The sequence below is a fragment of the Ursus arctos genome, unplaced genomic scaffold (assembly GCF_023065955.2).
Source record: "Ursus arctos isolate Adak ecotype North America unplaced genomic scaffold, UrsArc2.0 scaffold_5, whole genome shotgun sequence".
In the NCBI taxonomy this organism is placed as follows: Eukaryota; Metazoa; Chordata; class Mammalia; order Carnivora; family Ursidae; genus Ursus; species Ursus arctos.
The window spans coordinates 14,572,388-14,586,519 of record NW_026623067.1 but is presented as its reverse complement, the minus strand read 5'-3'; the positions used below and the strand labels follow the sequence as shown (position 1 = coordinate 14,586,519).

At 38.9% G+C, this 14,132-nt stretch overlaps 1 long non-coding RNA gene and 1 other non-coding gene across 5 annotated transcripts in view; both read left to right on the top strand.

The window, feature by feature from the left end:
* Positions 1 to 39: 39 nt before the first annotated feature.
* LOC113261575 (uncharacterized) overlaps positions 40 to 14,132 on the top strand; it is a 103,697-nt gene continuing 89,604 nt past the window's right edge. For all 4 annotated transcript variants that reach the window (XR_006410466.3, XR_006410467.3, XR_006410465.3 and 1 more), the window contains exon 1: positions 40 to 247. This is a non-coding gene — a long non-coding RNA (uncharacterized LOC113261575). The remainder of the gene's footprint in view (positions 248 to 14,132) is intronic.
* On the top strand, positions 3,958 to 4,091 carry LOC113261971 (small nucleolar RNA SNORA70). The gene has a single exon (XR_003318575.2). It is a non-coding gene; the product is annotated as a small nucleolar RNA SNORA70 (small nucleolar RNA).

Genomic DNA, 14,132 nt, shown 5'->3' with positions numbered 1-14,132 from the left:
GGTCCCGGGCTCGCCTGTCAAGCGCCCGGCTCCCACTTCCGGGCTCGCGGTCGCACCCCTTGGGCTACTAGGCGCGTGGCTCCAGGTTCCTCAGGAAGGAAATGGAGGTTTGCTGAGGGCCGTGTGTCTTGTAGCTGTGCATCTGCATAAATAATACGAAGGCAAGTAGACAACCGTCGAGAACAAACCTATTTCCCCTTCAGTGATTCAAAGTGTACCGAGCACCTGCTGTGTTCCAAACGCCATTGTAAGTGGTTGGAAGTATGTCAGTCAACAAAACAAAGTTAATTACTTTCGGTAACTTTTTTTTTTTTCCGGTCATGGGGCGGTAGAGAGCAGACAATAAGCCATGAATATAATCATACAGAATTTAGAAGGTAAGTTATGGGAAAAAGTGAACGAGCAGTTTCGGAAGTATTTAGGGTAGATATGGAGGCAGTTTGTAGCAAGGAATGGGGTCACGGATACCCCACCCTCGTGTTAATATAGCAGGAAACGAACTCTTGCTAAGATAGAGTAAGTATCCTTCCACGAATTTTTGTTCAAGTATTTTGGCTATAATGAGCTCACATGAATAATCATCATCATGTCAACTTGTAAATACAAATGCTGAGATTTTTATTGGTTTCATTGAATCTGCAAATTGGGAAAGTTGATAGCTTCACCATACTGATTCTCATCCATTACCACGGTATTGTCACCGTACACAAAGCGTCTGCCCCTTGCGGGGCATCAGGCAATTAGCTAAGTCTCTTGGTTAGAGCAAAAAGTTTTTATTACTTGCTTCAAGTGAGGAGACGGGGAGGTTAATTGTCAAATCATTGTCTTCCCATGCGGTTAGTGCAGGAAGCTCTTATTCAGTGTGCTAGGGGGCAGGGAGCTGGATACATCTGGGAACTTACACATATTTTGTTAGGCACTTTGGTTCAACTGCAAATACCTAGCTTGTCGGTAGCTTGTCAACACGCTAGTGCATACATTGTATGTTAAAAAAAAAAAAAGGCCCCAAGCCCTGCCCGCAGAAGATCTCAGTATTATAATAAGCTAAAGGTAACTTTAGGGCAACTCAGGGCTTCTGCACTGGTCCGCATCTCCGAACTGGCTCATGCAATGGCCTATGGTTGGCCATGTGTCTCCTTGGTGGGAGCTGCTTGTTCTGCAAAACAGACACATACTTTCCCTGCTTTTGTCCCTTCCCCCCTTCCCCTCTGCAGATAGCTTTCAGCCCTCTGATCTGAGTAACTCCATGGTGCCCTAGCTAAAAGTGTATCTCTGTTTATTTAGGTCTAATAACTCTTCACATATTTTCTCCATAGCATTATTGCATATTTTTGAGTTTAATTTTAGATATTTCATATTTTAAAGCTATTGTAAATGGTATCTTTTAAAAATTTTTATTTGTAAAGTATTGGTTTCGTATATAGCTGGCTGCCTAAAGTCTCTTACAAATTCCAATAATGAATTTGTTGCTTTGGATTTTTTATATAACACATGAGGGGTGCCTGGGTGGCAGTCGCTTAAGGGTCTGCCTTTGCCCCAGGGTCATGCTGGGGGGGGGGGGGAGTCTGCTTCTCCCTCTGCCCCCCTCAACCCCCCCTTCTCTTGCTGCCTCTGCCACTATCTTTGTCTCTCAAATAAATAAATAAAATCTTTAAATACATATATATAACATATGAATGACAATTTTGCTTCTCTTTTAAAAAATATTTTTTCTTTTCTATAATCACCATATTGAGTGGTCTATGATTTCTAGGCAAAGTGGAAGGAGGTCAGCAAAATGACAGGGTAAAAACTCCAAGCCTTCAATCCTCTTTGGAAACATCAACAAAACAAAAAGGAAAACAAAACAAAACAAAAACAGAAAACCTATTAGGAACTACCCAAAATAAGCTTAGAAAAGCTCTGGAAAACAGTAAAAAGATCTACAGCAACTAAACACTCAAAGTAAAAACCGCATTTGAAATTGTGGAAAGTTTTGTGGCATTTGTAACTTTGTGCTCGCCCCTTCCCTTTCCCCAGGGCACATTCTAGTCTGGAGAAGAGGCAGTGGAGTTCCCAATTCCTTCTATCTGGAAGAGAACAGAGCAGCCTTTATTTGTAAAGTTTAGCCTGTTTGGGGGCTGCCAGAAGTACTGGGCTTCGTCTTGCCTCACTCAGATCTCAAGTAGGGAGAAACAGCCGGCATTGCTCATGAAAATTGTATCATCTAAGGCCCCCAGGAGAGGCTTGGGGTGAGACTCTTGGAGAAATCAGGACATTTAAAAGCAGCTGAAAAAGCAACATGAGGCCCAACCGAGATACATGTTCAGAAAAGAACAAAGAGATTGTAAGTTTTCACCCCTATCTGATCCCTGGGCTGAAAGCAAGCCCGCTAATTAGTGAAGAACTGTTACAGCTCAGAACTAGTCTGCAAAGGCTGGGAGAGATGACTAGTTTTAGTTTTTTTCTTTTTTCTTTTTTTTAAAGATTATGTTTTTGGAGCAATTTTAGGTTCACAGCAAAATTGAAGAAAGTACAGAATTGAGATTTCCTATATACCTGCCGCCCCAACACACACATAGCCTCCCCAGTGATCAATATCACTCATCAGCAGTGGCGTATTTGTTACAAAGGTTGAACCTACATTGATGCGTCACAATTACCCACATTCCATAGTTTACTTGAGGGATCACTCTTGGTGCTATGTATTCTATAGGTTTGGACAAATATATAATGAGTAACATGTGTTGGCCAGTACAGGACAGTTTCACTGCCCTAGAATCCCCCGTGCTCGGCCTGTCCCCTAAGCCCTGACAACCATACGTGTCTTTACTGCCTCCATAGTTTGGCCTTTTTCAGAATGGCATGCAGTTGGAATCATACAGCATAGCGATTTTCAGACTGACTTCCTTCACTTAGTAATATGCATTTAAGTTTCCTTCCTGTCCTTTCATGCCTTGATAGCTCATTTCTTTTTAGTGCTGAATAATGCTCATTGGATGGACCACAGTTTATCCATTCACTTCCTGAAGGACATCTAGGTGGCTTCCAAGTTTTGGCAATTATGAATAAAGCTTCTACAAACGTTCCATGTGCAGGTTTTTGTGTGGACGTAAGTCTTAAACTCTTTTGAGCATGGTTGCTGGAATGTATGCTGAGGGGATGTTTACTTTTGTCAGAAACTGCCAAACTGTCTTCCAAAGCGCTGTACCATTTTGCATTCCCGTCAGCAACCGATGAGTGTTTCCGTTCCTCCACATCCTCGCCAGCATTTGCTGCTGTCGGCCTTCTGGATTTTGGACATTCTACTAGGCACACAGGGGCATCTCATTGTTTCAATTTGTGTATTTCTTTGAGGACATATAATGTGAAGGATCTTTGTATGTGTTTTTTTGCCATCTGTAGATCTTCCTTAATGTGTCTATTAAGGTCTTTGGCTCTCTTTTTAATCCAGTTCTTTGTTTTCTTACTATTGAGTTTGCAGAGTTCTTCGAATATTTTGGATATTTTATATTTTCAGATATATTCTTTTGCAAATATTTTGTTCCAGTCTGTGGCTGGTCTTCTCATTTTCTTGACAGTGTGTGTGTTACAGAGCAGAAGTTTTAAGTTTTAATCAAGTCCAGCTTATCAATTATTTTTTTCCTCAATCATGCTTTTGATATTGTATCTAAAAAGTCATCACCAGGGGCACCTGGGTGACTCAGTTGTTAAGCATCGGCCTTCGGCTCAGGGCGGGATCCCAGGGTCCTGGGATCAAGCCCCGCATCGGGCTCCCTGCTCTGTTGGGAGCCTGCTTCTTCCTCTCCCACTCCCTCTGCTTGTCTTCCCTCTCTCGCTGGCTATCTCTCTCTCTGTCAAATAAATAAAATCTGAAAAATAAATAAATAAATAAATAAATAAAAATAAAAAGTCATCACCATACTCAAGGCCATCGACTTTTCTCCTGTGTTATCTTTTTAAAAATTAATTAATTATCTGCAGCCAATTAAGCCGACTGTGCTCTTTCTCCATGGGAGCCCAGTGTGCCATGGCTGCAAACAGTAGGCTCCTTGGTAGTATATGCAGTCTGTTGATTGTGTGGGTTGCCCTAAGGGACCCTGGAGACAGCCCTTTCCAGTGGACATTGAGGTCTAACCTCATGCTATCTCCAATCTAGGCTGCAGACAGGTATTGGGGTGCCTTTGGAAAGCCCCAGGGCACAGTAGCCAGGGTCCACATTGGCCAAGTCATCGTGTCCATCCGTACCAAGCTGTAGAACAAGGAGCATGTGCTTGAGGCCCCACGCAGGGCCAAGTTTAAGTTCCCTGGCCACCAGAATATCGACGTCTCCAAGAAGTGGGGCTTTACTAAGTTTAATGTGGACGAATTTGAAGACATGGTGGCTGAAAAGCAGCTTATCCCAGATGGCTGTGGGGTCAAATACATCCCTAATCATGACCCCTTGGACAAATGGAAGGGTCTGCCTCATGACATCCTTGGCACTGCCCCCTCCCTATTCATGCCCACCAATAAATCCTACTTCCTATCCCCCCAAAATAAATAATTAATTAATTAGAATATTTTATTTTTTTTTAGTAATCTCTACCCCCATTGTCGTGGGGCCCAAACTCAAAACCCTGAGATCAAAAGTCACATGCTCCACTGACTGAGCCAGCCAGGTGCCCTTCTATGTTATCTTTTAAAAGTTTTCTCATTGTGTGTTTTACATTTAACCCTATGAAATTCATCTTGAGTTGATTCTTGTGAAGGGTGTAAGGTCTGTGCCTAGATTCATCCTTTTGCACGTGGCTGCCCAAATGTTGTAGCACCGTTTGCTAAAGAGACTGTCATCGCTCCATTGTCTTGCCCTTGCTCCATGTTAAAGATCGGTTGGCTGTATTTGGGTGGGTCTGCTTCTGGAATCTCTCTTCTGTTCCGTTGCTCTATTTGTCTGTTCTTTTACCAACACCATATTATCTTGATCGTTGTAGTAAGTCTTGAAGTTAGGTAACATCATTGCTCCAACTTGGTTCCTCTTCATTATTTTGTTGGCTCTTCTGGGTCTTTCACTTCTCCATATAAACTTTAGAATCAGTTTGTCAATTCCCACAAAATAATTTGATTGGGATTTTTATTGAATCTATAGACTAATTTGGGAAGAGGTGACATTTTGATGATATTGAGTGTCCCTCCCCACGAACATGGAATATTTTCCCATTTATTTCATACTCCCTTGATTTTGTTCATTTTGTTCAGAGTTTTAGAGTTTTCTTCATATAGATCTTGTACATATTTTGTTAGATTCATAGCTAAATATTTCATTTTGGTAGTGTTAATGTACATGATACTATGTTTTTAATCTCAAATTCCACTTGTTGATTGCTGGTATAGAGGAAATTGATTGCTGGCATAGAGGAATTTCTTTGTCAGTTCTTTTGGGTTTTCTATATAGATTATCATGTCGTTGTTGGAGGAGGTCATCGAGAGGACATGGCCACTGGTTGACTCGTGAGCTGGACCCCAGCAATAGGAGGCGCCTTACCCCTTCCCCTGCCCTTGGAATGTACATTTTGCCTGCTCTTTCTATACTAGCAGGCATTTTCAGTACCTAGCCTCGGGAGAGTAATGTGTTGTTGAGACTCTCTGGACTCGATATGTGACTGAACCCTGTTAAGGCCTATATGTAAGATTCTGGCAGGTGGATACAGAGATCTGCTAGTCTTATGGCTGCCCAAGACACCCTAGTATGTAAGTTACCTTGCTTCTTAAAACTGCCAGCTACCAATCTGGAGTGGTCTTTTCTCTTCTGTCTCTCCTTGCCCTTCATGTAAGGGGTTTCATACTTCACCTGGGGAACTCCTGAGGTTGTGAATCAACACTCATCTGTGAACAGTTTTACTCCTTCCCAATCTATATTTTATTTTTTTATTTTAATTTTTTAATTTCCTTTTAATTTTTTGTTTTTATTTTATTTCCTTTTCCTGCCTTTTTTATTAACCATCACTTCCAATACAATGTTGAAAAGCAGCAATGAGAAGAGACATCTTGGTCTTGATCCTGGGAAAGCTTTGAGTTTCTCACCATTAAATGAATTATAAAGAATTTATAGATACTCTTTATTAAAATGAGGAAGTCTTCTCCTTTTACTAGTTTGGGGATAGTTTTTATCATGAATGAGTATTAGATTTTGTCAGATGCATTTCCTGCATCTATTGATACGCTCATGTGATTTTACTTTAGACTGTTGACATGATGGGTTACGTTAATTGATTTTCAGATGTTGAACTAGCCTTGCATATCTGGGATGAATCCCACTTGGTTGTGGTATATAATTCTTTTCATACATTTTTGGATTTGATTTGCTGCATTTTGTTGAGGTTTTTTATTTATCCTCATGAGAAATATTGGTCTGTAGTTTGTTTTCTTATATTTTGTTTGTGGGTTTTTGGTATTGTGGTAATGGTGTCTTCATAGAATGAATTTGGAAGTATATCCTCTGCTTCTATATTCTGACAGAGATCGTACAGAATTGGTATAATTTCCTCCTTCACTGTGTGGTAGAACCCATCTGGGTCTGGTGCTTTCCATTCCAGAAACTTCTTAATTATTGATCAATGTCTTTAATCCATACGGACCTATTCAGATTGTTTCTTCTTGCTTGAGTTTTAGTTGATTGTAACTTTCAAGGAATTGGTTGATTTCATCTAGGTTATCGATCTAGTTTGCATAGAGTTGTTTATAATCTTCCTTTATTATACTTTCATTATATAAATAAAGGTTTTGTAATGATGTCTCTTCTTTCATATCCCCTGTTAGAAATCCATGTCCAATCCTTTTTTTCTTAATTAGACTGGCTGGAGGCTTTTTGATATTGTTGATCTTTTCAAAGAAACAGGTATTGGTCTTGTTGATTTTGGTATTGATTTCCTGTTTTCAACTTCATTCTAATTTTTATTCTTTTCTTCTGCTTACTTTGGACTTAAGTTTTTTTTAAAGATTTTATTTATTTATCTGTCAGAGAGAGAGAGAGAGCACAAGCAGGGGGAGCAGCAGGCAGAAGGAGAGGGAGAAGCAGGCCTCCCGTCAAGCAAGGAACCCAATGTGGAACTCGATCCCAGGACTCTGGGATTGTGACCCGAGCTGAAGGCAGATGCTTAACCGACTGAGCCACCCAGGCCCCTGGACTTAATTTTTATTCTAAGTTTTATTCCAACTTATTCTAAGTTTTATTCTAACTTTTATTCAACTTCATTCTAATTTTTATTCTTTTTTTCTGCTTGCTTTGAACTTAATTTGCCCTTCTATTTCTAGTTTCCTAAGGTGAAAGCTTGGATTAGTAATTTGGAGCTTTCTTCTTTTTTTAATGTATATATTCAATGCTATAAATTTCTGTTTAAGCACTGCTTTTACTACACTCAACAGATTTTGATAAGTTATGTATTTATCTTCATTTAGTTCAAAATATATAAAAATTTCTCTTAAGATTTCTTTGACCTATGTGATATTTAGACGTTTATTGTTTAATCACCAAGACTTTTGGGATTTTCTTGCTATCTTTCCGTAATTGAGTCCTAGTTTAATTCCATTGTGAGTCTTGGAAGAGCAACTATTGTTTGACTGTTATTATTTTAAATTTGTGAAGATGTGTTTTATGGCCCAGAATGTGGTCTGTCTTGAGGAATATTCCATATGACCTTGAGAAGAATGTGTATTTGTTGTTGGATGACGTATTCTATAGATGTCCATCATATTTACGTGGTTGATGGTGTTATTCAGTTCAATTACATCCTTACTGGCTTTCTGTCTGTTGGATCTATCAGTTCCTGACAGAGGGGTATTGAAGTTTCCAGTTATAATAGTTGATTCTTCTATTTCTCCTTACAGTTCTGTCAGTTTTTCCTCATGAAATTCGATGATTCATTGTTAGGCACATACACCTTAAAGATTATTACGTCTTCCTGCAGACTGACCCCTTTATCATTATGTAATTCCCTTCTTTATCCCTGATAACTTTCCTTGCTTTAACACTTGTTCTTTCTGAAATTAATATAGTTACCCCAACTTTCTTTGATTAGTGTTAGCATAGTCGATTTTCTCCGTTTATTTTTATTCTGTATGTGTCTTTATATTTAAAATGGATATCTTATAGAAAACCTATAGCCGAATCATATTTTTTGATCCATCTGACAAGCCGTCTTTCCATTGGTGCATTTAAACCACTGATATTCAAAGTGATTATTGATATAGTTGAATTAACATTACCATGTTTGTTACTGTTTTCTTTTTTTTTTTTTTTAAAGATTTTATTTATTTATTCGACAGAGAGAGACAGCCAGCGAGAGAGGGAACACAAGCAGGGGGAGTGGGAGAGGAAGAAGCAGGCTCATAGCGGAAGAGCCTGATGTGGGACTCGATCCCAGATCGCCGGGTTCATGCCCTGAGCCGAAGGCAGGCACTTAACCGCTGTGCCACCCAGGCGCCCCTTGTTACTGTTTTCTATTTGTTGTGTTTGTTCTCTGTTCCTATATTTGTTTTCCATTCTCTTTTTTGCCTTTGAGGTTTTATTTGAGCGTTTCATATAATTCCTTTTACTCTCCTTTCATAGCACATACACTTCTTTTTATTACTTTCTTAAGTGGTTGCCCTAGAGTTTGCAATACATTTATAACTAATGTAAGTCTACTTTCAAGTAACACTATACCGCTTCATGGGTTTTGTGAGTCCCTTATAATAGCCAAATAATCCTAATCCTGCCTTCTTGTGTCATGTGTTATTGCTGTATTCATTTCACTTGTACACAAGCATATGTGTGTGTGTGTGTGTGTGTGTATGTGTGTGTGTGTGTATATGAAATACAGATGCGTATATAATCAAAGACGTTGCTATTACTTTGAACAACCTGTTATCTCTTAGATCAGTTAAAAATAAGAAAGATAAAAGTTTTAATTTTACCTTTGCTTAACCCTTTGATGCTCTTCCTTTCTTTATGAAGATCTGAGTTTCTGACCTATATTATTTTCCTTCTCTCTAAAAAAGTTCTTTCAACATTTCTTGCCAGGCAGGTATACTAGCAACAAATTCCCTTAATTGTTCTTTGTCTGATAAAGTCTTTATGTCTCCTTCACTTTCACATATAAAGAAACAAGAAATAATTTTGCAGGGTATAGAATTCTAGGTTAGTGGTGTTTTTTCCCTGAATACATTAGCATTTCACTCCACTCTCTTCTTGCTTACGTGGTTTCTGAAGAGATGTTGGATGCATGGTGGCCTCATAAATGGTGGGTACAGTAGTAGTCTTTTTATCTTTGTTCCTCTATAGTTAGGTGTCTTTCCCTCTATCTTCTTTCAGAATATTTTCTTATCTTTGATTTTCTGTAATTTAAAAATGATACGACTAGGTGTTTTTAGAATTCATCCTGTTTGGTGCTCTCTGAACTTCTGGGATCTGCAATTTGGTGTCTGACATTAATTTGGGAAAATTCTCAGTTATTATTGTTTCAAATCTTCTGTTCCTTTCTTCTCCTTCTGGTATTCCTATTACTTATATGTATATGACACCTTGTATAGTTGTCCCTCAGTCCCTGGATATTGTTTTTTCAGTCTGGTTTTTTTTTTTCTTTTCAATTTTGGAGGTTTCTACTGAGATATCCTCAAATTCAGAGATTCTTTTCTCAGCTATGTTCAGTCTCCTAGTAAGTCCATCAAGAACATTCTTCATATCTGTTACAGTGTTTTCGATCTCTAGCATTTTGTTGTTGTTCTTTCTTGGGCTTTTGGTCTCACTCCTTACATTGCCCATCCGTTCTTTCATGCTGTCTACTTTATCCATTAGCACCCTTAGCATATTAATCATAGTTGTTTTAAATTCCCAGTCTTAAAATTCCAGCTTCCCTGCCTATGTCTGCTTCTGATGCTTGCTCTCTCTCTTCAAAATGTGTTTTCTCCCTTTTGGCATGCATCGTATTTTTTTCTTGATAGCTGGAGATGAACTGGACAAAAGGAATTGCTGTAAATGGGCCTTTAGTAATGTGGTGGTGAGGTGTGCGTGGCAGGAAAGTTTTCTATAGTTCTATGATGAGGTGTCCATCTTTTACTAAGCCTGTGCCTCCTGACTGAAATTTACAAGTGTTTAAAGTCTTTTTTCCTAACTCCTTCAGTGGGTTGGGTGGTGAGGGTGCGCCAGAGTTGGGTACTTCTTCCCACATGGAAGGGTAGGACTGAGTTGAGTTGACTATTTCCCTTCCCCCAGAACATTTAGGCTTTGAGAATACTCCAGCAGTTTAAGCTCTGGTTAACTAGTTTCTTCTGAGGGTAGGCCTTGTTAAGAACAGAATGCTATCTTGTATTTCAAGATGGTTCCTTTTCCTCTCTCCTTCCTGGAAACATGAGGAGAGTCTCCTCCAGTATTTACTGAGGATACCTCATTGAGCTCCTGAAAATAAATCTCCACAAAATTTTGGCACCCCTCTTATGATGAGGTCCCCTGGAGGTTTTGTTTTTTTTTTTTTAAAGATTTTATTTATTTATTTGACAGAGATAGAGACAGCCAGCGAGAGAGGGAACACAAGCAGGGGGAGTGGGAGAGGAAGAAGCAGGCCCATAGCAGAGGAGCCTGATGTGGGGCTCGATCCCACAACGCCGGGATCACGCCCTGAGCTGAAGGCAGACGCTTAACCGCTGTGCCACCCAGGAGCCCCTGGAGTTTTTAACCCTTGGAGTTGTTCATACCTGCAGTAGTTGTCAATTATTGGTGGGTTTTCCTGCCCTGGAACTTGTTCCTGAAGCAGTTTCTGCTGGTGGATCTCTGCTCCAATAAGTTATTTTCTGTAATCACCTGTTGGTCTCTCCAGTCTTGGGGGTAATGGTTTGCCCTGTGTTCTCACCTGTCTTGTAGATCCTAGAAGAATTGTTGATTTTCCAGTCTGTTCAGCTTTGTACTTGTTGTTAAGATGTAATGGTAACTTCCAAGCTCTTTTCATGCAGATCCAGAAACTATGTCCATGTGACTTTTTCAAGTGCCCAGTTTTCAAAGGCAACAACAAAATCACAAAACACGTAAAGAAACAAGAAAATATGGCCCATTCAAAGGAAGAATATAAATTGGCAGTGTTATGGGACTGAATGTGTCTCCTTCCCCATTCATATATGAATTCAAATCCCCAATATGAAGGTGTTGGAGGTGCAGTCTTCGGGCAATAATTAAGTTTAAATGAGGCCATGAGAGTGGAACTCCCATGATGGGACTGGTATCCTTACAAGAAGAGGAAGAGATATCAGAGCTTTCTCTCCATCATATGAGGATACAGCAAGAAGGTAATATTTGCAAGCCACAGAGAGGGCCCTTACCAGTAATTGAATCTTCTGGAACATTGAATTTGGACTTCCCAGGCTCTACAACCTTGAGAAATACATGTTTGTTGTTTAAGCCACCCAGTCTGTGGTATTTTGTTATAACCACCTGACCAGACTAAGGCTGCAGAAACTGTTCTTGGAGAAACACAGACATCAGACAGGCAAAAACTTTTTTAAAAATTGTCTTAAATATGCTCAAAGAGCTAAAGGAAAATATGGACAAGGAACTAAAGGAAATAAGGAAAATGATATAGGGAAAAAATGATAAAATAAAAAAAAGATAGTAATTATAAAAAGGAACCAAACAAATTATGGAGCTTGAAAACAAAGTAACTGAATTGAAACTGCTGTAGAGGGATTCAACCCCAGATTTCAGCAAGCAGAAGAGTTAGCAAATATGAAGATAGAGCATTGAGATTATTAGCTAGTAGGTCAGTATATTCATTGTGGGAATCTCAGAAGGAAAAGAGAGAAAGAGGCAGATTATTTGAAGAAATAATGGCTGAAAACTTCCCAAATTTGGTTAAAGACACGAATTTGCAAATTCATGGAACTCTGCGAACTCCATGTAGGACAAACTCACAGAGATCTGAATTGAGATACATTATAATTAAACTACCGAAAGCCAAGGATAAAGAGAAAATTTGGGGAGGCAGCAAGAAAGGAGGGATGATTCATCAAATACAAGAAATTTGTGATAGGTTTATCAACTAATTTCTCAGTAGAAATTTTGGAGTCCAGAGGGCAAGGATAAGATATTTAAAATGCTGAAAGAAAAAAAACCCTGTCAACTGAGATTTTCATATGCAGAAAACAGTCCTTCAAAAATGAAAGAGAAATTAAGATATTCCCAGATAGGGGCACCTGAATGGCTCAGTCAGTTAAGCATCTGCCTTCAGCCCAGGTGATGATCCCAGGGTCCTGGGATCAAGCTCTGCATTGGGCTCCTTGCTCAGTGGGAGGCCTGTTTCTCCCTCTGCCTCTGCCTCCCTCTCCCTCTGCCTGCCGCTCCCCCTGCTGGTGTGCACTCTCTCTCTCTCTGTCAAATAAATAAATAAAATCTTAAAAAAAAAATATTCCCAGATAAAAGCTCTACAAGAAGAGCTGTGCTAACAGGGAAATTGATAGCTATAAACGCTTACATTAAAAAGGAAGAAAAGGGGGCACCTGGGTGGCTCAGTCAGTTGTGTCTGACTCGATTTTGGCTCAGGTCATGATATCAGGGTTGTGAGATTGAACCCTGCATGAGGCTCTGTTATGGGCATGGAGCCTGCTTAAGATTCTCTCTATCCCACTCCCCCCGCCCTCCACTCGCGAGCTTGCGCTCTCTAAAAATATTAAAAATTAAAAAATTTTAAAAATAAAAATAAAAAAGAACAACATGGAAGAAGAAAGATCTTAAAACAACAACTTTATATTTTAAGGAAAGGAGAACAATTTACACCCAAAGCTAGCAGAAGAAAAGAGAAGAAATAATGAAGATGAGGTTGGGCATAAATAAAATAGAGAATAGACAGTAGAGAATATCAATGTAGCCAAAAATTTTTTCTTTGAAAAGAGCAATACAATTGAATAATCTTTAGTTAGATTGACAAAGAAAGAAGACTCAAATACTAAAATTAGAAATGAAAATGGGGGAAAAAAGTAAAAAAAATGGGGACATTACTACTGATTTTACTAATAAGGATTATAATACAATACTGTAAACAATTGTTGACCAATAAATTGGATAACCTAATGAACATGACTAATCCCTAGAAAGATAACACATACCAAGACTGAATCATAAAGAAATCAATCTTAACAGACTTGTAATAAGGCGATTAAATCAGTAACTAAAACTTCCTGACAAAAATCCTGGGCCAAATGGCTTCACCAGTGAATATAACCAACAGTTAAAAAGAATTAACTCCAATCCTTCCCAAAGCCTTTTAAAAAATGAAAAGGATGGGCACCTGGGTGGCTCAGTCTTTAAGCGTCTGCCTTCGGCTCAGGGCGTGATCCTGGCATTCTGGGATCGAGCCCCACATCAGGCTCCTCTGCTGGGAGCCTGCTTCTTCCTCTCCCACTCCCCCTGCTTGTGTTCCCTCTCTCGCTGGCTGTCTCTCTCTCTCTCAAATAAATAAATAAAATATTTTTTAAAAAATGAAAAGGATGGAGTACTTCCAAGCTCATTTTATAAGGCTAGCACTGCCTTGATAGCAAAACCAAAAATAGTATAAGAAAACTATAGACCAATATTCCTTATGAGAATAGATGCAAAACCTCAGTAAAATAATGGACCAAATTCAGCAGCATATTGAAAGGATTAGACACCATAGCCAAACAGTATTAATTTCAGGATGGTTCATCATATGAAAATCAATAAATGTAAAAAACCACATGATTATCACAGTTGATAAAGAAAATGCATTTTACAAAGTTCAACACCCTTTCATAATAGGGAAAAAAAGTGAACAAAGTAGGAATAGAAAATGTTATTAATGAAATGAAATCTATGAAAAAACCCATAGATAATATCATGCTCAATGGTGGAAAACTGAAAGCTTTTCTCCTATGATCAGGAACAAGACAAAGATGCCCATTTTTGCCAATTTTATTCAATATAGTACTGGAAGTCCTAGCCAGAGCAATTAAGCAAGAAAAAGAAATAAACAACATCCAAATTGAAAAGGAAGAAGTAAAATTTTCTTTGTCCACGGATGAGACAATCTTCTATATAGAAAGCCCTAAGGATTCCACTAAAACTGTTAGAACTAATAAAAATTCAGCAATGCGGCAGGATAGAAAGTCAGCATGTAAAGATCGATTTAGTTTCT